Source organism: Meles meles, chromosome 4 (genome assembly GCF_922984935.1).
Source record: "Meles meles chromosome 4, mMelMel3.1 paternal haplotype, whole genome shotgun sequence".
Taxonomy (NCBI): Eukaryota; Metazoa; Chordata; class Mammalia; order Carnivora; family Mustelidae; genus Meles; species Meles meles.
In genome coordinates, this window is record NC_060069.1 from 60,344,554 (window position 1) to 60,370,352 (window position 25,799).

General features: G+C 37.1%; 1 pseudogene; it reads right to left on the reverse strand.

Moving 5' to 3' along the window:
* Positions 1–15,899: 15,899 nt before the first annotated feature.
* The window catches only part of LOC123940689, a 194,479-nt pseudogene continuing 184,579 nt past the window's right edge, over positions 15,900–25,799 (reverse strand).

The following is a 25,799-nucleotide window of genomic DNA, read 5'->3' on the forward strand; positions in this document are numbered from 1 at the left end:
GGATTTGTTACTGAGACTGGCTAAAGTATTAAAATGAAATATGATAAAGATAATAAATATAAATAGGTAAGGTAATAAATACAAAAAGAAATATACTTGTGTATCAGCCCCTGTAACTTAGCTTCATTTTTTAAAATCTATATAGCTATATATCTTTGAAGTAGGTCCATTTTATACAGAAGTATGGATATATAGAGATAATGCCAGGTATTCATGGCTTTTTCAGATCTACAAAAATGTTTGGGAGTTGAATGATAAAATATACTGGCTCTCAAATAAGAAAATCATGGCAAAATTCAACTTAAAAATATCCATCTGTATCAAAGCATAACATTATATAAACTTGGTCCGTAGTTAATCAATATTCATAAACATTTTATTATATTTGAATAATTTGTGGGTTAAATGTGCTCATAACACAAGAAATCTTGAGTATGTGCCATGACTGATAGATAATTGGTGATCATAAATTGGAAGAGTTAGCCATGCTCAAGTAATTTAAAAAGCAAAATTATAAAAATATTATGCAATATTTTTATATTGAAAATATTTTCAAATATATATCAAATGTAATATTTGAAATTTGAAAATAATATTTACTATTGGAAATGCGGACATTTTAATAGAAATTTGATTAAATGTGAAATATAGCCTTGGTGCTTATAGCAACCTTGAAATGGCCCTAATTTTTAAAATTTTAATTAATAGACTTCATATCTGACAGCAGTTTTACAGTGACAGAGAAATGAGTGGAAAGTACAGGGTTCTTCTATGTCCTTGCCCATTAATTTCTCATATTTTTAAACACCTTTGCCTTAGAGTGGTACATTCATTATAATTGGTCTTATTACATTATTATTAACTAAAGTCTATAGTTTACATTAGGGTTCACTCCTGGTGTACATTCTGTGGGTTTTGACAAATGTATAATGACACATATTGAACATTACAGTATCTTATTGAATAGTTTCACTGCCAAGTGGCTCTAATTTTAAGACCCAAACATCTGTAACAAAAGCTTTCATTGCACCTTGCACATATGAGTTCCATTTTTCATGGACAATTAGGAATGTCCTGCTTACCTATGGTCTTTATGAAGCTATAGTTAACACTAGTATGAATTCGTCCAAAATCATCTTTCTAATTATTTTGGAAGAGGACGTTCTAAGGTATGATTTTCCTTATTAGTCTTATTCTATTTCCTCTAATTTTATTCTTGTAAAAGCTATTTATCTGGTTTGGCTATTTTTTTTCTTTTAAATTTTTTACCTTTTAGTGACATCATAATTAGTCTGTTTTCATGGTAACTAATTTAATCTTCTGGGGTGTATTCCAATGTTGGAGACTTAAAGTGCTTTTATTGCTCTAGGAGTCGTTATTGTTATCACATTGATTCAGGACAACTAGGTGCGTAGTTTCCTTTCCTTTACAGCTGGTTGCCTGAGATGCTAGGTTTTTATTTCCTACGTGTTCCAGAGTCATTTTCACAGATTATTAGTTATCTTTGGATTTCCTTCCTTATACGTAAGTTTCCTTATATATTCCTTTGAGATAAACAGTAAGATATTAGCTTCCTTTTCTAGAAAAAAAGAGATTGAGTGACTTACACAAAGATATTCATGCTTTTATAATTCCTGGTCCAGAGCTCTCTTCTGCCTTTAAATGTTACTCACACCCATAGCATCACCTCTCACTGCTTTTAGATTGCCATTTCTACTTTGAGAAGTTCTCTCCCCTATTTCTCTGACATTCCCACTATCTTTGTATATTGTGCCATCACTCCCATCATGTCTTTTATGAGCCAACTGTTTTCCTTGTAATAAAACTGTAATAAAACTCCCTAGATTTACATCTCTCAACAGTGCAGTGATCCTCTCACAGAGACCTATTTAACCCTTCCCTTTCTGTCAACATATTCCCTCACAGCTTATCAACACCAATTTCTTTCCATCATTTCTCATAGTCATTTCCTGTAGGCCTCCACTGCTACCTTTTTCTAGATGGGACTTTTGCAACTGCCTCTTAGTTTTTCAATTCACCCTGTACTGAGCTGAATTAGCCTTTGTAACATTCATTCTGTGTGTAGTCACAGAACTCTCCAGTGGCTCAGTATTGGGTAGAATGAAGACTAAGTTGGCCAACCCTGAAAGATCTCCAGTCTGGTTACCGCTGTCTCTTGAGCACAGTAGCTGGGCAATTATAGACCTAGCTGACCAAGGGAAACCTGGATTCTGAGTCCAGCCAAGAGAAGATACTGCCCACCTAGACAAACAAGGTCTTCTTAGGTCTTCTCCCTCATCATTTAAACTGATCTTTCACTGTCCTCAATGTAAAGCTCTTTCTTCTACACAGCCAGTTTGCATAAAACCTGGACACACGGTGCTTATTTCACCTTGTACCTTTGCTTAAGTTGCTTTCTGATCATTGAAAAATATATTCACTACACATTTATTGAGCACTTTCAAGGCAAGAGGGATATAAAAATGAAGAAGCTCCTGGTTTGCCCTTAGATGCTGAGAGGGCAGTAAGGAAGGAGGACAAATAAACAATTAATTCTCAGGCATTGCAACAAGTGCCACTGCTTGGGAAGTGTTTAATGGAACATAAAGAAGCCATCGCTATGTTCAAGGCAGGCAGGAAAGCCCAGAAAGTGGAGATGACATTTGAACGGATCTTCTTCCCCTGGATCTTCCCAGATCCTATTCAGGCATCCATCCAATGGTGCCGTGCCCCTCAAATGCCGAGGCCTCCATTGAGGTGTCAACCTACCTTTATCACCTTTCATAACTTCCTTGGAAATTATTGTTGTTATCTTTTATTTTGGTATTTTTTTTAAAGATTTTATTTATTTATTTGATAGACAGAGATCGCAAGTAGGCAGAGAGGTGGGCAGAGGGAGAGGAAGGGAAGAAGACTCCCCAATGAGCAGAGAGCCCCATGCGGGGCTCGATCCCAGGACCCTGAGATCATGACCTGAGCTGAAGGCAGAGGCTTTAACCCACTGAGCCACCCAGGCGCCCCTTATTTTGGTATTGATCATTGCCTGTCACTTCACTGTTACCCATGTACTTTCCTCAGTTCCTCCAACTAAGTTCTAGACTCCTAAACAGAACAGATTTTGTTTTATCCTCCTTAGTATCCATCTCCAGACACAGAAACAAAATCCATGTTTGTTAGAAGATTCCTTCTGATCCTTTATGTACATATTAATTTTCATGATTAAGATGCACAGTAGCGACTGCAAGCTCTGATGATAGAAATGAATTTTTCAGAGAGAAGAATGCACCCTGCTAAAGAGTAGTTAAAATTTCCAGCAGAATTTATCATCAAATAATTCAAGTTAAACATAGCAAATCCTAAACTGATTATTATGATGGTAATGACTCTGTTATTTAGTGCTCAGGGAGAAATGTACACGTGTTTAAAATAAGCACTGCAGGCAGAAGAAAGTGGTGGTGTATGGTCAAAAATGTATGCTATGTCATTACGACAAACATGCTGGGTAGAATGTATATTGATTTTACAGCACTTAAGTAGGATTTCAGATATATGCAATAACTCATAGTGTTTATCAGTGTCAGGTTTCCTTAAACAAATACAGGTGACTGCTCTTTCCTGATGCCTTTTCTTCAGTGGTTACCAGACTGCACCATGATGTAGCCTCTTGCATTCTTCCCTAAGAACTTGAGGAAAGTGTGAGCAATGACTTATTTTTGCTTCACTTATTTAAAACAAAAAATACAGATGAAACTAAACAAAACTGGGGGATTTAAGGCAGAGGAAGTGTGCGTGCCTAAAAATAAATTAACCATTCAAATTTGACTCAATTTGCACTTTAGGGAAAATTCGATCCAAACAAAATTCAATCTGTCTGGATTTGGGTTTTCTGGATTAAATGTCCAGTTTAATAATCACCATGTCTTTAAAAAAAGAGTGAAGCTAGTATTATTTTTAAGTGTTAGCATTGGACAATGCTTCTGTGTTTTCAGGAAAGAACTCATAAAACTGAAGCAAAATACTGTTTTTTCATTTTGCACCACACTTTAAAGGCATTTGATGATGTATGAATTTGTCAGTTATAGCTCAAGATCCATTATGGGTAAACATTAGCAAAGCTTAAAGTAATAAAACTAGAATGGATTTATACTGGTTGCCCATTTGGGGATTTAAATTTATGAACAATTTCTTTAATAGACCTCTTAGTAGAATTAAGAAACAGATGGAAAAAGCTCATTTAAGACTTTTTTTTCATTTTAGCAATTTTCAATTATGATGGAAAATGGTATCAAATTTTATACAAAACATATCTATGTTATTAAAAATCAGCTACTAGTTTCAAAAAAGGAAAATATTTCTAAAACCTCAGTAGATACTTTCCTAGTTTTAATGTGCATCCTATTATGGCCTAATCCATACATCAGGAAATTGGTTTGTATATGGGTTATAAAGGAGGGGTGGCTTCTAACATTTTTTCCTTTTATGTGCACTAAATGTTGGAGGGCCCAAATTATTCCATTATAAATAGTGAGGTCTAGAAGTGTGACCCGTTATCAACTCATTTCACAAGAAAATTTGCACAAATATTGCCAGCAGTGTATTGGCCATGAATCATCAGGAGCCTGGAGGGAACTCCTAAATATACATTTTCATTTTCATTATGCATATGCATTTCATCCATACACATTTTCTTCGAGTGTTTCCTCTTCCTCCATGGCCATTCTATTTGTTCACCTGCTGCCTTTTATGGTGAGGTTGATAAAAGAGGTGTTCTCTGTTGCCCTGGACTACTTGAATCACAGCCTTTTCATATGTTCTGAGCCATGCTCTCACTTTAAGTTCATATTATTGTGCAACTTGAAAGAAAGTCTTAATTTTGATTTGGGCTTATTTATCTCTATTTTTCCTTTGTGTCATTAGTTTCTTAATACTGTTTCAAATATTATTCAAGATAAATCAGAGGACAATAATTTTAAATCAAGATTGCTCTGAGAAGTCTATTCTGAAATTTGTCATGTTTTGACATTGCTATAATAGGTAGCACTTCCTTAATAACATGGGTTCATTTTTTATTCTACCACCCAATTATTCCGGATATTAATGGAATACCTCCTAAGGAAGACCTTGGACTAAAAAGCCAACTTTTAAAAAAATCAAATATAATCTCATCAGATAAACAGTAAGTAAAATGTTAAATGGCTAACTTGTAAGTTTGGGGTATAAAAAATTAATAATTTGATTACTTTTAAATTTTCTTATACTTTTAACTTTTCTGCATACATAAAGTGGAAAAAACAGTTTTCCAAATGTTCACAAACCATTTTTTGTTTTGATACTATGGTTAAGTCCTATTTTCCTTTTGGGAAGTAGGAAAAGTTAGTCTAGTATCCCAGTAGGAATACCTTATAATACAGTAACATTACTTCTTTTAAAAAATAGCTCTAGTAATCATTTAAAAAAATTACCTACCTGTATCTGTGTGATGTTCAAAGCTAAAGTTCATTGTTTCTGGTAGTTGGGAAGCTTCTGTGTTGAGGATTTTCTGGCTTATTCATAAAGCTGCGTTAAGCAGAACAGGAAAACAGTCAGTAAAACAAACATAGAAACCCAAGAGAGAAGATGTGCCCTGAAGACCTGTGCTAGTGGCAACCGAGAGAGCAGAGACAGGGCTCCTCCTCTGACATCTTCCCCTGATTTACAACCTGTGTTAGCATAAAGGAGTCAAAGACACACACTTTTTAGATCTTGAAATGCTTACTTAAGCCCAAGACATACTGAAATCAAGTTTTCCCCCTGCCTAAGTAAGGCACATCATATACTGGTGCAGTGAGTAGAGATAAAAGCATATCGACATCTCTGAATCGTGCAGAGTGGTAGAGGGAGCATGCAAATGTCATCTGGTGCTGGTTTTAGCTACTGTTGGATTTCATTTTCTTTGGCTTTTCAACTCAAGTTATGAAATAGGCCAACTGTTTTAAAGGCCCACTTTTATAGCAATTTCTGGCTGTAAGGCCTGGGGGGAAAAAAAGATCATATAGGCAAAGTGGTTGGTCCTGAGAATAAGTTACCCAAGCAGGAAAGCAAGAACCAGTTTCACTGTTTTGAAATTATTTGTGTCTTTGATATCTCCATCCATATGTAGTAAGATGAAAAGGCAGTGTTTTAACTTCTGAAGAGGAAATGATATTTTTGTTGTGGATTTATCCCTGTTAGTAAAAAACAAAATTCAACTTCGTAAATTTGAAGATGTAATGGGCCTTATTAAGCAATCATGAATTGGGTAGCATTCCATTCAGCAAGTAGGGGGTGCTCCAAGGAGTTTTACAAAGTGGAAAGGTTTTACGAGATGGAGAGTGGGGCAAAAAGTTATTAGCAAAGGAAAAGAAAGGATTATTTCAGGTGAGATCACCTTCTCTTAGGGGAAAGGGGAGAGGGTCTTATTGGGTGAATACTTCATCTTCCTTTGGATGTTAGAGAGCCTACGTGACAGATTACTTCATTGGTGCTGTTTGCAAAATTCCTCACAAGTTAAGACCACATTTCTGACAAGGTTAAAAGTGCGATTAGGTTAGATGTTAAGCCTTAATTCGGTGACTTGGCCTAAGTACTCCCTGGTTGGGCCTGTTTTTTTTTTTTTTATTGTTGTTGTTGTTGTTGTTTTCTTAATAACACTGTGCATGTAATTTTTGAACAGAAAGACTGTCAAAATGTTTTGTTACACTGAAAATAAATGAAAAATTATAGAAATGATGCAGTCATTGCATTTTATATTTATTTTATTTTATTTTTAGATTCTAAATTATCTATCTCCCTCATCTCCCAAAGACCAATCAATTGATGGATTTTATTTATCAGTAAAAGAAACTGGTCCATTTGCTTCCTTTATTATGCATGAGAGCCTTTAGCCTTCTTGTTAGTGAAAGAGAGAGAAATGGTTGGGTGTGAATGTGGTACCCAGGTTTAAGATCATGGGAAGTGGACAAGAAGTGGGTCAGTTGACTGGGTTAGTGGGTGCGACTCTGTGCATCACCACTAAAGATGGTAACTCTTAAAGATTTAAGAATTGCAGAAGTATGTTTACGTTCATCAGGTGAAAGCCACGTCCCCCAGTCATTTCCATGTGGGGATGCTTTGACACATCTCAGTAAAAAGGGAAACAAAATTTGCAGTAACACTTGGAAATTAGGTGAGGCCCATGACAGTGCTGAGAGTGTTTGAACTCCATGGAAAGCAGCACAGTCAATGTGTGAGGTTGCTTGGCCTCCTGCAAAGTTGGGAATCTCACTCCTAGCCTGGTAACTGTTGAAAATTGGATAGACCCAGCATAAAATAAGAATTTTGCTCCTGGATGATGAGAGCACAAGGCCAAAGGTAAGTGCTCTGACCTCTGTCTCCACTTTTAGACCACGTTCCAGTTTCCTAGGATGACTAAATTCTTTTTCTAAGTGTCTCTGAGTTTGCTTCCAGGACTCATATGGGTCTCTGCCCAGCACCCCTGAGTGGGCCTGAAGTGGTGGCCAGGAGTGGCTGTTTGTGAGAGATATGGTAGTTACTTGGACTGGGCTGAATGTTAGTGTATACTTGTGGGAGGCCCCCTGACCACCTTCCCTTGCAGTGGAATTCTGGAATGAGAAGAGAAAGGGATGAGCCTGGGAGTTTGGAGGTCAGAGGCAGAGGCTACTTGATTTTAGGTGCACAACTCCAAAAAGTTAAAGAATTAAAAAATATAAACCTGGCCCTGGAAATAAATGAAGATCCATTTGTTAAGGTTGGAGGGTAGGGAATATTTCTTTTAACATTTTGCTAGCTTGATTTATAATGATCACATTTTAAACATGATTAGGACCTTCATTTTTATTCTTCCAAACCCTTGTATAGATTAGAGTCAGTTTTAGTCTATTTTTCCCCAACTTTTTATTTTGAAAAATTTCAAATATGGAGAAATTGAAAAAAATACTACAAAAAATTCCACATGTCCAGTATCTTGGTTCATGATTGTTAACATTTTACAAATTTGATTATTTCTCTATTTCTTTTGCATAACCATTTTATATTAAGTGGCAATCATCACGTGACTTAACCCCTAAATATTTAATCAGGAAACTCCCCCAAATAATGACAATCTCCTCAATTATAATGCAATTATCTAACCTCAGAAAAATAATACTAATTTCATAATTTTAATGTATAATCCTTATATATATTATTCAAATTATACTAAAAATATCCTCTTAAGCTATTAAAAACCAAACAAACTAGGAGTCACAAGGCTCACATTGCATTTTGTTTGGATCTGTCTCTTTAGATTCTTTTAAGCCAAAACAGTCAACTCACTTCTTCCTCTATTACATGGAGTTTTTGAGTCCAGTCAGTTGTTTCTTAGAATGCCCCAAGTTCTGAAATTGTCTGATTATTTCATCATTGTGTCAATTAATTAGCTCCTCTGCATTCTGTATCCTCAATAAATTGGAAGTTAAATTTGCTCTTGATTAGATTCAAATGAAACACTTTGGCAAAATATTTCATAGGTATGTTGTTCATGTCATATAACATAAAGAGGCATATGATGTGAGATAGCTCCATTACTAAAGATGCTAAATTTGAACACTTGAGTGACTTTCCATGATAAAGTCTTATTTTCCTTTTTAAAATAGTATCTATGGGGTGATACTTTGGCACCATGTGACTATCTTGTTCCTCAATAACCTTTATTGATGATTTTGCAACCATCAATGACCCTAGGTTGAAATACTTACTACAGTGGGGTTGTCAAGGTGATCTTCTCATTCAGTCATTCAGTTTATGTGATTTTAATTCAATAAATTATTATGTTAATTTACCAGTATATTTATGGTCTCTGTTGATCTTCATGCTTCATTCATTCAATCTATATTTTTGAACTTGTATCTGAATTCATTTCCTTCTACCTGAAAAATGCCCATGTGATTTTCTTTCAAGTGCTTTCATTGGTAATAGAATCTCTCCATTTTGTTTCTCTGACAATGTCTTTATTTTGTCTTCATTCTTTTTGTCTGGGAGTAGAATTCTAGGTTAGCAATTATTTTTCTTTCAGTACTTTTATGTTCTAGATTACATTGTTTTTTGGTGAGCAACAAGCTGCCAATGTTACTGTTGCTCTTCTAGGATCATGCATTATAATCCTCTTTGTATTTTTCAACCTTTGTCTTTTCTCTTTTGGTTTTCTCTTTTCTCTTTGTCTTTTCTCTGTGGTTTGTTTCTTGTTCAGTATTTTGTTTTTAGTCCTGCCTGGAGTATGTAAGATCTTTCAGTGGATTTCTTACTTTTCACTGGTTTTGGGAAATTCTTGGTCAGTATTCCTTTCAATACTTTCTGCCTCATTTTCTCTTATGTCTTTTTCTGGAATTCCTATTATAATTATGTAAAACATTTTTCATTGTGATATGTATTCTTAAGCTCTTTTCTCTAATTTTCATTTTTTTCTCTCTGTTTCAGTATAGCTAATTTATTTGACTTATCTGTCAGTTTGCAAATTCTCTCCATCTGCTTCTAATCTATTTTAAAATCACTCCACTGAGTACTTAATATCCATTAATTTTTTAGTCTTCAATTTCTATATGGATGTCCTCTATTATTTCTATTTTTTATGACTATTTTTCATTTCTTCTTTAATTTCCTGAACATATTAATCACAGTTTTCCCCACCTTGTCTGATACCTCTATTGTCCTATGCGTCCATTTCAATTTTGCTGGTTCCCCACCCTCCATCCTTCTGTCTTTGCCAAACATTTTACTCTTACATATCCCGTTATATTTTTACTGAGGAACAGACATTTTACAAGACAAATTTTAGAGACTATTTGAGGCTATGTGTGATGTTTTTTCCTCTTGAAAGGATTTGTTTTGCTATGGTAGACAGCTTGGCAGGAGCATGCTACCTTATTCCACTCAAGAAATGAGATAATTAGAACCTGCCTTTTAGTCCTCATAGGAACTATTTTCAGTTTGCATGTATTTCTAGAATGCATTCCTTTGGTGTTTCTAGAAAATCCTGGAATGTATACTAGATCTCCTCTCTTAGTATAAAACCTGAACCCTGTTTCCCCTCACTAGATCAGTGATTTTGCTAAAAGTTCTTTTCAACTTCTCAGACTTTCATCCTTGGCTTTAGGAATCAGCACACACACTGAAGAGGAAAGCATTGCCACATCGCAGGCTTGCCGGTTTTGCTTATTTCATCTTACCTTGACTCTACAATTTCTTACTGTATTAATAATTCTCCAATGTTTTCAAATTGATTATTGTATTTTGTCCCATTTTTCCAGTTACATTTGCCATGTGGTTGGACTGAAACAACCTAATCGCTCCCACTGCAAGCAGAGCATCTTTTCAGCACACCCCTTTTATTCTCAACAAAATATCCCAGGTTCACCTTATATTTTTGTGAACTCTAGACATGGACTCAGCCATTTTTTTTTAAAGACATAGTTCCTTTTAGAGAAGATTAGAATCTTGAAATCAAGATCTGACTGCATGTGTGTTTGTTCCTACTAGGGTGCCACTGCTTCTAGGACACATCAGTAGACAGAGATAGGAAACACACTCTTAAAAACCATGAATTCATGTTGATATTTCTAACTCAAATTTAATATCCAGAGTTATTTTTATAACTTCATTTTATTTTTTGCATTTTTCCTTTTACATGGAAAATCTTGTTTCCTAGTCACAATATACTCATTTAAATGTTTTATTCCTCCACATTCATAAATAGTTGCAGATTATAATATCAGTATATTATCATTGAAAAAATAAACTATGAATTTTTAAAATTTCTCTGCAAATTCTTTTTTGGTCTGGAGATAATATCCTATGAAGAATGGACATATAGAACACTGTACCTGAAAGTCATTTGAAAGTCATCTGATATCATACTTTTTTTCTGTGTCATTATGTTATCAATTTAATTCATAGATTTGTTTCTCTTTATTATTAATTTTATGGTTTGCTATTCTATTTTGCTTTTTATATTTTCATAATATATATAACAATATATTTCTTGATTTTAAAGTAAAACTAAGTTAGGGTATACTTAAAGAAATATTGATTCCATCGCTATTTGCTCTACCCCATTTCCATACTCAGTAGCAAATTTCATTACTTTCTGGTTTATCTTTTCTGCGTTTTTTAGAAAAATTAGCCAAATATGCATAGAGATAGATAGATTAATTCTTATTTCAGTTTTATTATTACACAAAATTTAGTGTCTATGTAACACTCAGAGTATACTAGGGGTACCTGGGTGACTCAGTTAAACATCTGACTCTTGATTTTAGCTCAGGTCATGATCTCAAGGTTGTGAGATTGAGCTCACATGTCTCGAGCTCCCATGGAGCCTGCTTAAGATCCTCTCTCCTTCTTTCTCTGTCTCTCCCCCAAAACATAAACAAACAAATAACACTCAGAGTATACTAACTTTTGTATAAGAATAAACTGATGTGTCTTGTTTTTTATTCACTCAATATTTCCTGTGCATCCATCTTAGTGCATACACATTTTCCTTGCTCCTTTTCATGATTCTATAGCATAGATCTACTGTTGCACCATTGTTTATTCAATATATCCCTTGTTAATATCCCTTATTAATTAGAATCAAATAAAATTTTCTTATTATAAATGGGACCTTGTGCACATGTTGCTAGTCTCTTATATTTACCGTTGATGTATAAGAATTCCTGTTTCTCTATAATTCACTAACAAAGAGGTGTTTTCAAACTCTTGGATTTCTGCCAGTCTGATAATTAACTAATGATATATCTGTGTAATTCTGAGTTTCTGTTATTTTGAGTGATGTTAACCCTTTAAGGACCTTGGCCTTTTTCTTTTATTTTCTGTGAACCGTTTATTAATGTCTTTCAACTTTAGGTACTTAAAATTATTTTTTCTTTTTTAAAACTATAGACACACAAGGGCACCTGGGTGGCTCAGTGGGTTAAGCCTCTGCCTTAGGCTCAGGTCATGATCTCAGGGTTCTGGGATCAAGCCCCAAATCGGGCTCTCTGCTCAGCAGGGAGTCTGCTTCTCCCTCTCTTTCTGCATGCCTCTCTGCCTACTTGTGATCTCTCTTGCTCTGTCACATAAATAAATAAAGTCAACTTGTGTTGTTGATTTTAGCCATTCTGACAGGTGTGAGGTGATATCTCACCTCAGTTTTGATTTGAATTTCCTTGATGATGAATGAGGTTGAGTATCTTTTCATGTGTGTGTTGGCCATCTGTATGTCTTCTTTGGAGAAATGTCTGTTCACAGGTTCCACCCATTTTTAAATTGGATTTTTTTTTTTTTTTGATGTTAAGTTGTGTAAGTTCTTTATATTATGTTGGTAACTATTAATATTACTATTGTCCTCATTTCACCATAATTATTTCAACAGATATATATTGAACATTTTCCTATATTTGTCTCATTCCCTATTCTTAAAGCTATCCTACACATATCTAACAGAGTGATCCATTAAAAAACTAAGTATATATTTGATTTATTTGATCGAATTACTCCATTCCTTAAAATCTTCCTACCATATTAAGTGACTATCTACTACAGGGTCAGGTGTAAACCTCTTAATGTGGCATCAAATCATTTATAACTTGGATTCTGCCTAGTTCTTCAGGTTTATCTCCAACTATGCTTTGAAAAATTGCTTGCAGGTTCTTATATTAAAGATGTTATTTCTTCTCTTCATTTAGTTTTTATGGTTCTCTCTGCCTGGGTATTTTTCCACAACATCCCACATTTCCCCAACAAAGTTCCATTAATCACTAAAGACTCAACTTTTTTTTTCTTTTTTAAAGATTTTATTTGACAGAGAAAGAGAGAGAGAAAGAGAGAGAGTGAGAGAGAGGAAGAGAGAATGACCAGGGGAGGAGCAAGGGGAGAGGGAGAAGGAGGTTCCATGATGAGTGGGGAGCTCCATGTGGGACTCAATCCCAGGACACTTGTATCATGACCTGAGCTGAAGGCAGATGCCTAACTGACTGAGCCACCCAGGCGCCCAAGACTCAACTCTTATTTAATCTCTTCCCAAAGCTCTTCTTTCCCTTTTGCAATTTGCATTAAATACCTGTTCTTTATGTTTCTATGACAGTCATTTACTCATTTATAGATTCAGTAGATATTAATTAAACACAATATTCTAAGTTGGGTATTAGCTAGAAGTCCTGATAGGAGCAATTTATAAGAAAATGGATTGCAAGTATCCAGCAAGAAAGCTATTGCTAAAATTATGGCCAATCATATACATTCTTGTTTGTTCTACAGTCAGATTTCTGGCAGAGTTAGACCAAAAAATAAAACAAAACAAAAACAAACAACCAAAACCAAAACCAACCACACAAAAAGCAACTTGTTTTGATTAAGTTGAAGTTTTTAAAAGAAAGCCCATATTAGAAGTTTCTGAACTCTGGTACTCATTCTTGATATTTATTTGAGGGGAGTCAGAAACACAAGCATTAAGTTTTCTTTTGAAAAATTTATCCTCATAGGATTAAAGGGATGGAAGTTCCAAATTTAGGGTTGATAGCCTTAATTGCACCCTTTACTTTAAAGAAAGATAATTTTGGAACTCAAAGATCATATCCAGAAGAAATAAGATGAAAGTTAGGTTGTGAAATTGTTTTCTATTAATTCAATCCTCAATATTTTTCTCATGCTTTTTGTAAGTTAAAATAAGCTATTTATCTGCTAAAGTTTCTCTTTTTGTCCTGTGTGAGCATGATATTCTCATGCTTCCTAACAATTAACCAATTATTTTCAAGGGACCAAGTTCACTTAGATGGGAGCCCATGTTTGTTAAAAATGATGACAAGAACTTTAAGTCTCTATGGATAACTGTGCCCTCAAGTGCAGTTATAATTTAATAAATTATTAGAGAAATGATGTTTAACATGTGTAGAGTTGAATAGCAATAAGAAATTGACAATAATTTCTGCTTTTTATTAAAACTCCTATGTGCCAATGACTATGCTAGGTGTTTTACATCCATAATCTACTTTGATTTTTACAATAGTCCTTCAGATTAACTGTTAATATATTCCTGTTGAGAAGAGCCTCAAAGATGTTGTCACTTGCCTGTGGTTAGCTAGTTAAATATGGATCTTGGATTTAAATCCATATATTCAGGATTTGAATTCTGTGCTTCTTCTTTACAGAAATCTGTTGTCATAAAAGTAATGAAATAAGGACAAAAGTGTGGTTGGAATAAGATGATAGAGCAGAGTCCCTCAGTCAACTATCATAATGATTAGAAGCAGCTTTCCCAGGATCTACTGAGATCCCAAATTATATTTCAAGGCTCCAGCGTGGTTTAGATACATCCTTTCTATGTATTTGAATGTTGTAAGACATTAAACAATTCCTGAAATGAAGTGTTAACAAAACATTTGGATTATATTGTATAGAAAGACAAGGACTCTTGTCCTTGGAGAGGGCAAAAATATAGCCATAGGAGGAGAATTACATGGTAATTCTATAGAAAGAATAAGTGAAATTTAAGGCTGGGAAAATAGGTTATAATTTATTAATTTGATTATATTTTTATAATCATATAACATTAATCTGATGATTAATCTGATAATTATGATTTATTAATCTTATTTCTTAGAAGTTACTTTGAATGACTTTTGGCTATTTCAAAACATGCACCTCAGAGGATTATAATTTACTACAGCTGAAGGCATTCAACAGAATGTGCTACAGGCTATTGGAGGTAATTTCTAAATAGAAGTTTCAGAAATTGCGTGATGGTAACTTTGTGTATTTTCTCAAAGGAAGAGGTAGAGTTAACTTGTATAGATTTGACACATGTTTCAAAAGACCTTTCCTTTTTTAAAAGATTTCATTGGTTATTTCAGTAAGTTTTAACGAACAATATATATCTTATATATCTTTTCCTCAGAAAGTTTATTAAAAGATCAGAGTCAGGGCACCTGGGTGGTTCAGTGGGTTAAAGACTTTGCCTTCAGCTCAGGTCATGATCTCAGGGCCCTGCGATTGAACCCCACATCCGGCTCTCTGCTTGGCAGGGAGTCTGCTTCCCCCTCTTTCTCTGCCTGCCTTTCTGCCTACCTGTGATCTCTGTCTGTCAAATAAATAAATAAAATCTTAAAAAAAAAAAGATCAGAGGCAGAAAAAAATCACAGGCAGGCTTTTCCCCACCTACTGTATTTTAATTGGGGAAGTAATCTCAAGAAAAAAAAAAAAGGAAATGTAAAATATCTTGCAGCAATTCTGAGAACCTCTGGTTCCATGTTAGAACTTCTCAGATGAAAGTTACTAACTTACAGAGTTCATATACTGAAACTTTAAAGATCAAGTTACACATATTAGGATGTCCTATAGTCACATGGATGGTGGCTCATTGGGTTGAAGCCTGAGAACTGGCTACAAAATACATTCTAGAGACATCCAGGGGAACCTGTCCTGTGTGGGAGTGACACCCAGAGACTTCTGGGGAAATTGGCCTATGAGGAAGCTCATCAAAGCTACATATAGGGGGCGCCTGGGTGGCTCAGTGGATTAAGCCGCTGCCTTCGGCTCAGGTCATGATCTCAGGGTCCTGGGATCGAGCCCCGCATCGGGCTCTCTGCTCCGCAGGGAGCCTGCTTCCTCCTCTCTCTCTGCCTGCCTCTCTGCCTACCTCTCTGCCTACTTGTGATCTCTCTCTCTCTGTCAAATAAATAAATAAAATCTTAAAAAAAAAAAAAAGCTACATATAGTACAGTGGATACAAGAGAAAGCCAGAGTGCCTTAGTAGACTTTCTGGCAGAAGTCTTGTCCAGGAAACTACCATGCCTAAATCAAAGAGACATCACATTTTGATAATTTATCTTCAGAAAAACTTGGTTTGACATTTTTATCTTTTATACTATTTATTTTCCAGATGGTTCCAACTCTCCTTTAGTCTTTAGTTCACATTTTTCTTCTTCAGTATCTGCCTAGGAATAGGTACTCATAAATCCATGTAATGAGGGATGGTGTTTACTTTGCCATGACCCCAAAATATGCCAACTGCATGACCATCCCAGCCACCATTCCTACATTTTTAACATTTCTGGGTAGAGAGGCAGTGGTCACTCTTTGAAGAGAAAATGCATGGTATTTGGAAAACTTTTTAAAAACTTGGCAGTCATCTTATTTGTAAGAAAGTTAATGACTTCATTTTGCAAAAGAACCTGTTTTGGCTCTATTAGTTCAGTGTGCTTTTTGGTATGCACTCTGTTCAGATTTTCTACCTGCTGAGTCATTTCAACTGCTCTACTAATCTAGCTTTCCTGATTAATAGCTCCCAATATCTAAGTCCTCCTGGCTATTCATGACATACGCTGGCTAAAGAACGTTATATTCTTCTCCAGCTTCTTAATGTTCTCCTAAGCCTGGCTGTCATCGTCACAGGGTGGCGTTAAAGACTCTAATAGCTTTACACAGATACGTCTTTCTTCAAATTTTCTTCTGCAAAGTCACAGGACCTTTTTTCAAACTAGATAATTTTTTCAAGGTAAACCAGTTGCTTTAAATCCCAACAATGATCTAAGAAATTCAGCTTTTACCTTCTTCTCATTAGAAATGTTGTCACTAAGCTTTTCCTATTTTTTTTTTTTTATTAACATATAGTGTATTATTTGCCCTAGGGGGTGCCGGTCTGTGAATCATTAGACTTACACATTTCACAGCATTCACCATAGCACATACCCTCCCCAATGTCCATAACCCAATCAACCTACCCCTACCTCCCCACCACACAGCAATCCTCTATTTGTTTCATGAGATTAAGAGTCTCTTATGTTTCTCTCCCTCCCAATCCCATCTTGTTTTATTTTTTTCTTCCCTACCCCATGACCCCTACCCTGCCTCCCAAATTGCACATATCTGAGAGATCATATGATAATTGTCTTTCTCTGATTGACTTCTCTCAGCATGATACCCTTTAGTTCCATCCACATCATTGCAAATGGCAAGATTTTGTTTCCTTTGATGGATGCATAGTATTCCATTGTATATATATACCACATATTCTTTTTTTTTAATTAATTAATTTATTTTTATTTGCTTATTTACAGCATAACAGTGTTCATTGTTCTGGCATCACACCCAGTGCTCCATGCAGTACGTGCCCTCCCTATTACCCACCACCTGGTTCCTCAACCTCCCACCACACCCCACCCCCTCCCGCCGCCCCTTCATAACCCTCTGGTTGTTTTTCAGAGTCCACAGTCTCTCATGGTTCATCTCCCCTTCCAGTTTCCCTCAACTCCCTCTCCTCTCCATCTCCCCATGTCCTCCATGTTATTTGTTATGCTCCACAAATAAGTGAGACCATATGATACTTGACTCTCTCTGCTTGACTTATTTCGCTCAGCATAATTTCTTCCAGTCCTGTCCATGTTGCTACAAAAGTTGGGTATTCGTCCTTTCTGATGGAGGCATAATACTCCATTGTGTATATGGACCACATCTTCCTTATCCACTCATCCGTTGAAGGGCATCTTGGTTCTTTCCACAGTTTGGCGACCGTAGCCATTGCTGCAATAAACATTGGGGTACAAATGGCCCTTCTTTTCACTACATCTGTATCTTTGGGGTAAATACCCAGCAGTGCAATTGCAGGGTCATAGGGAAGCTCTATTTTTAATTTCTTCAGGAATCTCCACACTGTTCTCCAAAGTGGCTGCACTAACTTGCATTCCCACCAACAGTGTAAGAGGGTTCCCCTTTCTCCACATCCTCTCCAGCACACGTTGTTTCCTGTCTTGCTAATTTTGGCCATTCTAACTGGTGTTAGGTGGTATCTCAATGTTGTTTTAATTTGAATCTCCCTGATGGCTAGTGATGATGAGCATTTTTTCATGTGTCTGATAGCCATTTGTATGTCTTCATTGGAGAAGTGTCTGTTCATATCTTCTGCCCATTTTTTGATATGATTATCTGTTTTGTGTGTGTTGAGTTTGAGAAGTTCTTTGTAGATCCTGGATATCAACCTTTTGTCTGTACTGTCATTTGCAAATATCTTCTCCCATTCCGTGGGTTGCCTCTTTGTTTTGTTGACTGTTTCCTTTGCTGTGCAGAAGCTTTTGATCTTGATGAAGTCCCAAAAGTTCATTTTTGCTTTTGTTTCCTTGGCCTTTGGAGACTTATCTTGAAAGAAGTTGCTGTGGCTGATATCGAAGAGGTTACTGCCTATGTTCTCCTCTAGGATTCTGATAGATTCCTGTCTCACGTTGAGGTCTTTTATCCATTTTGAGTTTATCTTTGTGAACGGTGTAAGAGAATGGTCAAGTTTCATTCTTCTACATATCGCTGTCCAGTTTTCCCAGCACCATTTATTGAAGAGACTGTCTTTTTTCCATTGAATATTTTTTCCTGTTTTGTTGAAGATTATTTCACCATAGAGTTGAGGGTCCATATCTGGGCTCTCCACTCTGTTCCACTGGTCTATGTGTCTGTTTTTATGCCAGTACCACGCTGTCTTGGTGATCACAGCTTTGTAGTAAAGCTTGAAATCGGGTAACGTGATGCCGCCAGTTTTGTTTTTGTTTTTCAACATTTCCTTAGCAATTCGGGGTCTCTTCTGACTCCATACAAATTTTAGGATTATTTGCTCCAGCTCTTTGAAAAATATCGGTGGAATTTTGATCGGAATGGCATTAAAAGTATAGATTGCTCTAGGCAGTATAGACATTTTAACAATGTTTATTCTTCCAATCCAAGAGCATGGAACAGTCTTCCATCTTTTTGTGTCTTCTTCAATTTCTTTCATGAGTGTTCTGTAGTTCCTCGAGTACAGGTCCTTTACTTCTTTGGTTAGGTTTATGCCCAGGTATCTTATGGTTCTTGGTGCTATAGTAAATGGAATCAATTCTCTAATTTCCCTTTCTGTATTTTCATTGTTAGTGTATAAGAAAGCCACTGATTTCTGTACATTGACTTTGTATCCTGCCACGTTACTGAATTGCTGTATGAGTTCTAGTAGTTTGGGGGTGGAGTCTTTGGGGTTTTCCATATAAAGAATCATGTCATCTGCGAAGAGAGAGAGTTTGACTTCTTCCTTGCCAATTTGGATACCTTTTATTTCTCTTTGTTGTCTGATTGCCGTTGCTAGAACTTCTATTACTATGTTGAACAAGAGTGGTGAGAGTGGGCATCCTTGTCGTGTTCCTGATCTCAACGGGAAGGCTGCAAGCTTTTTCCCATTGAGGATGATATTTGCTGTGGGTCTTTCATAGATAGATTTTATGAAGTTCAGGAATGTTCCCTCTATCCCTATACTTTGAAGCGTTTTCGTCAGGAACGGATGCTGGATTTTGTCAAATGCTTTTTCTGCATCAATTGAGAGGACCATGTGGTTCTTCTCTCTTCTCTTATTGATGTGTTCTATCACACTGATTGATTTGCGAATGTTGAACCAACCTTGCAACCCAGGGATGAATCCCACCTGGTCATGGTGGATAATCTTTTTAATGTGCTGCTGGATCCTGTTTGCTAGGATCTTGTTGAGAATCTTTGCATCCATATTCATCAGTGATATTGGTCTGAAATTCTCCTTTTTGGTAGGGTCTTTGCCTGGTTTGGGGATCAGGGTAATGCTGGCTTCATAAAAAGAGTCTGGAAGTTTTCCTTCTGCTTCAAATTTTTGGAACAGCTTCAGGAGAATTGGTGTTATTTCTTCTTTGAAAGTTTGGTAGAATTCCCCAGGGAATCCGTCAGGTCCTGGGCTCTTGTTTTTTGGGAGGTTTTTGATCACTGCTTCAATCTCATTATTAGATATCGGTCTATTCAGGTTGTCAATTTCTTCCTGGTTCAATTTTGGGAGTTTGTAGCTTTCCAGGAATGCATCCATTTCATCTAGGTTGCTTAGCTTATTGGCATGTAACTGTTGGTAATAATTTCTGATGATTGTTTCTATTTCCTTGGTGTTAGTTGTGATCTCTCCCTTTTCATTCATCATTTTATTAATTTGGGCTTTCTCTCTTTTCTTTTGGATTAGTGTGGCCAATGGTTTATCGATCTTATTGATTCTTTCAAAAAACCAGCTTCTAGTTTCATTGATACGTTCTACTGTATCTCTCGTTTCTACCTCATTGATCTCTGCTCTAATCTTGATTATTTCCCTTCTTGCATGTGGAGTTGGTTTGATTTGTTGTTGATTCTCCAGTTCTTTAAGGTGTAGAGACAGCTGGTGTATTCTGGATTTTTCAATGTTTTTGAGGGAGGCTTGGATGGCTATGTATTTCCCCCTTAGAACCGCCTTTGCTGTATCCCATAGGTTTTGGTCCGAGGTGTCTTCATTCTCATTGGTTTCCATGAATTGTTTAAGTTCATCTTTGATCTCCTGGTTGATCCAAGCATTCTTAAGCAAGGTGGTCTTTAGCTTCCAGGTGTTTGAGTTCCTTCTGAACTTTTCCTTGTGATTGAGCTCCAGTTTCAAAGCATTGTGATCGGAGAATATGCAGGGAATAATGTCAGTCTTTTGGTATCGGTTGAGTCCTGCTTTGTGACCCAGTATGTGGTCTATTCTGGAGAAGGTTCCATGTGCACTTGAGAAGAATGAGTATTCTGTTGTTTTAGGGTGGAATGTTCTGTATATGTCTATGAGGTCCATCTGGTCCAATGTTTCATTCAATGCTCTTATTTCTTTATTAATTTTCTGCTTTGATGATCTGTCTATTTCTGAGAGAGGCGTATTAAGATCTCCTACTATTATTGTATTCATATCAGTATGGCTCTTTATCTTGATTAATAGTTTTCTTACGTAATTGGGTGCTCCCATATTGGGGGCATAGATATTCACAATTGTTAGATCGTCTTGGCGGATAGTCCCTTTAAGAATTATGTAGTGTCCTTCTATATCTCTGACTACAGTCCTTAGTTTAAAATCTAATTTATCTTATATGAGAATTGCTACTCCGGCCTTCTTTTGAGGCCCATTGGCATGAAAGATGCTTCTCCATCCCTTCACTTTCAGTCTGGGTGTATCCTTAGGTTCAAAATGGGTCTCTTGTAGACAACATATGGATGGGTCCTGTCGTTTTATCCAATCTGCAACCCTGTGTCGTTTTATGGGCGCATTTAGGCCATTCACATTGAGAGTGATTATTGAGAGATAGGTTTTTATTGACATCGTGTTGCCTTTGAAGTCTTTCTGTCTATAGATTGTTTCTATATTTCTGTTCAATGATATTCTTAGGATTTTTTCTCTTTTATAGGACCCCCCTTAATATTTCCTGCAGTGTCGGCTTGGTGGTTGCATAGTCTTTTAAGCCTTGCTGGTCTTGGAAACTCTTTATCTCTCCATCCATTTTAAATGTCAGTCTTGCTGGATAGAGTATTCTTGGTTGCATGTTCTTCTCATTTAGTACTCTGAATATATTTTGCCAGCCCTTCCTGGCTTTCCAGGTCTCTGTGGAAAGGTCTGACGTTATTCTAATGGGCTTTCCTCTGTATGTAAGAAGCTTCTTTGTCCTAGCTGCTTTTAAGAGGGTCTCTCTTGAAACATAATTCCCCATTTTAACTATAAGGTGCCGTGAGGACTTTCGAGAATCTAAAATCTTGGGAGGAGATCTTTCTGCCTCTAGTACATGAACATTGTTTCCATTCGTGAGATTGGGAAAATTTTCATAGACAACTTCTTCCACTATATCTTCTAGACTTCTTTCTTTTTCTTCCCCTTCAGGGATTCCAATAATTCTGACGTTGGAACGTTTCATGGCATCGTTTATTTCCCTGATTCTGTTTTCGTGGCTTCTGAGCTTTTTGTTCCAGGCTTCCTCCTGATCCTTTATCTCTATCTGTTTGTCCTCCAGATCACTAATTCTATCTTCTGTCTCAGTTACCCTAGCTTTTAGAGAATTTAGATTGGACTGGAACTCATTGAGAGCATTTTGAACATCATCCCTGGTGGCTTTCAGTTCTGCCCTAACATTGTGAACATCATCCCTGGTGGCTTTCAGTTCTGCCCTAATCAATTCTGTTTGGTCATCCATGGCTTTCTCCAACCTAGCTATTGCCCGGATAATTGTTAGTCTGAATTCCTTTTCTGACATATTGTCTATGTCGATAGCCATTAGTTCTGTTGCAGAAGGCCCATCCTCTGTATTTTTCTTCTGTTGGGTATTCCTCCTCCTAGTCATTTTGGTAAGGGATGACTAAACAGATGCAGCTGGACTTATCGATTGTGGTGCAGTCAATGTGCACCCTGGAATGCTTCTGTGCAATCAGGATTCCCCACCCAAATGAGAGAAAAAAGAAAAGAAAAAGAAATAGAGAAGAAGAAAGAAAAAAAAAAGGGGGAAAGAAAAAAGGAAGAAGAAAAAAAAAAAAGAGAGAGAGAGAGATAGGAAAAAAAGGGAAGATACAAGAGAAGGCTCAGCCCAAATGGGCCACAAGGTAAGATTTGTGGAGTATACAAACAAAAACAGACAGACAAAAAGAGTGATAAAAGTATATGACAAGAGACAAAAATATGTATATATAAGCAAAAAAAAGGGAAAAACCTCCTCAGAAAAAACCCCAAGTATAAGATTTATATATTGTCAGGACAGACACAAATTCACAGAAACACTGACAGAAGGAAAAATTGGGAGAATGGTTATAGATTCTCAGTGTGGGTGAGGAAGGTTATTTTGATTCTTCCTGAAGGTATCCTGATGTTTTTGTTAAGGGACTCAACTTTCCTAAGTTACAGGGGGATTAGAAACTGGTTTGCCTATAGGGGTAGCATTGATTGGGGAAAGGGGGTTACCTTGAAGTTTAACTCTATATGTATAGTAGAAAATAAAAATTAAAAAAAGAATAAACTAGACTAAACTAAGTTAAAATTAAAAAAATAGAAAAACAAAAGAAAAACACGGGTGTATATATCAAAAAGTTCAGGTTAGAAGGTTATTAAAGAATTTGATGTACTGGACATCTCAGTGTCATGGTAAATAGGTTAAAAAATTATCTGTATGTATAAAAAAAAAGAACCAGAATATTGGTAAAGAGTTAAAAATAAAAGTTGTATTTATGAAGTAGTGGTGGTTGTTCTCTTGTAGTCTTTTTTTTTTTTTTTCCTTCCTTCCTGGTTGGTTTTCTCGGGGAGGGGCCTGCCACGTGGGTTTTCAGACAATGATGCTCCCTGAGTTAGGTCCTCCCACTCCCCTCAAGGGGGTGAGCTCTTTTTTTTTTCAGGAAACTTTTTTTTTTTTCAGTCTTTTGTTCTCTGGGGGGTTTTATGTTCTTTCATCTGCTTTCTCTCGCCTTGACAGCTTTTGATGGTTTTTGGAGGTTTAGAGGAGAGCAAACAGCACCCCAACCTCCCTCTCAGAGAGAAGCCTCAGACTGTTTTTGCAAAAGCTGCTGGCAGAGTTGGTTCTGGGTCACTGTCCCTGGGGATGCAGGAGCTCCTCGTTGTGCCCAAAACCAGGGCAGCTGTGGCTGTCTAGGCAGCTCCAGACCGCCAGAGAGGTTCCGAGCAGAGATCGCGCACTGAGATTTTCCCGCTGGCTGGGAATGTCTGGTTTTTCCTGCTGCCAGAGCTCCAGGCTAGCGCCTATGAGCACCTATCCCAAGGGAGGGTGTGGGACGCGCGCGTTTCAGGATTGCCGTCAGGGCAGGCTCCCAGCCCCTCACGGGAGACAGACCCCACTCGTTCTCAGGCGCGCTGGCGTTCAGGTGCACTCGCGGCTCAGGGACCGAGACCTGATTTCTCCGCCGCACTCTCTCTGGCTCCGCGCCAGGGGAGGCTGTCCTGGGTCCAGGGACTTAGGTCCCTGACCCTAACCGCCCAGGTTCCCACTATTACCCCCCCCCCCGCGATCCTTTGCTGTTTGTTTTTTGAGTGCTTTCAACCAGACTCCAAGTTAATGCTGGTCCCCAGAAGCAGAGCACTCTCGTGTTGGGGTATTACTTTCCAATCGGTCACCTCTGGTGGCTCCCTCCCCCTTTTGTTTATCTTCCGATATCAGTCCGATGCTCCCAGTCTGCTTTACCTGCCACTGGCGTCTTCTGCTCCAGTAGAGATCCAGACGTGTATAATTCTGATCTCAGGCTGATTTCATGGGTGGTCGGAGTTCTTTGGTAGGTAATCAGCTCACTTTAGGGTACAGGTTGAAATGGTGCCTCCTCCTACTTCCCCGCCATCTTGCTCCCCCCTATACCACATATTCTTTATCCATTCATCTCTTGATGGACATCTAGGTTCTTTCCATAGTTTGGCTATTGTGGACATTGCTGCTATAATCATTCAGGTGCACGTGCCCCTTCAGATCACTACATTTTTATCTTTAGGGTAAATACCCACTAGTGCGATTGCTGGGTCATAGGGTAACTCTGTTTTCAACTTTTTGAGGAACCTCCACTCTGTTTTCCAGAGTGGCTGCACCAGCCTGCATTCCTAACAATAATGTAGGAGGGTTCCCCTTTCTCTGTATTCTTGCCAACATCTGTCATTTCCTGACTTGTTAATTTTAACCATTCTGACTGGTGTGAGGTGGTATTTCATTGTGGTTTTGATTTGTATTTCCCTGATGCTGAGTGATGTGGAGCACTTTTTCATGTGTCTGTTGGCCATCTGGATGTCTTCTTTGCAGAAATGTCTGTTCATGACCTCTGCCCATTTCTTGATTGGATTGTTTGTTCTTTGGGTATTGTACTGAGAAATTCTTTATAGATTTTCAATACTAGCCCTTTACTTTACTAGTCATTTGTGAATATCTTCTCCTATTCTGTCAGTTGTCTTTTAGTTTTGTTGACCGTTACCTTTGCTGTGCAAAAGCTTTTTATCTCGATGAAGTCCCAATAGTTCACTTTTACCCTTGCTTCCCTTGCCTTTAGCGATGTTCCTAGGAAGAAAAAGTTGCTGTAGCTGAGGTCAAAGAGGCTGCTGTCTGTGTTCTCCTCAAGGATTTTGATGGGTTCCTGTCTCACATTGAGATCTTTCATCCATTTTGAGTCTATTTTTGTGTGTGGTGTAAGGTAATGGTCCAGTTTCATTCTTCTGCATGTGGCTGTCCAATTTTCCCAACACCGTTTGTTGAAGAGACTGTCCTTTTTCTTTTTTTTTTCTTTTTAAGATTTTACTTATTTATTTGACAGACAGAGATCACAAGTAGGTAGAGAGGCAGGGAGAGAGAGGGTGAAGCAGGCTCCATGCTGAGTAGAGAGCCCAATGCAGGGCTCGATCCTAGGACCCCAGATCATGAGCTGAAGGCAGAGGCTTTAATCCACTGAGTCATCCAGATGCCTCAAGACTGTTTTTTTTTTTTTTTCCATTGGACATTCCTTCTTGCTTTGTTGAAGATTAGTTGACCATAGAGTTGAGGGTCCATTTCTGAGCTCTCTATTCTGTTCCATTAATCTATGTGCCTGTTTTTGTGACAGTACCGTACTGTCTTGATGATGACAGCTTTGTAATACAGCTTGAACTCTGGAATTGTGATGCCGCCAACTTTGGTTTTCTTTTTCAACATTCCTGTGGCTATTCATGGTCCTTTTTTGGCTCTATAAAAATTTTAGGATTATTTGTTCCATTTCTTTGAAAAAAGTTGATGGCATTTTGATAGGGATTACATTAAATGTGTAGATTGTTTTCAGTAGCATAGACATTTTCACAATATTTGTTCTTCCAATCCATGAGCTTTTCCAATTCTTTGTGTCTTCCTCCATTTCTTTCATGAGTACTTTATAGTTTTCTGAGTACGGATTCTTTGCCTCTTTGGTTAGGTTTATTCTTAGGTATTTTATGGTTTTGGGTACAATTGTAAATGGGATCAACTCCTTAATTTCTCTTTCTTCTT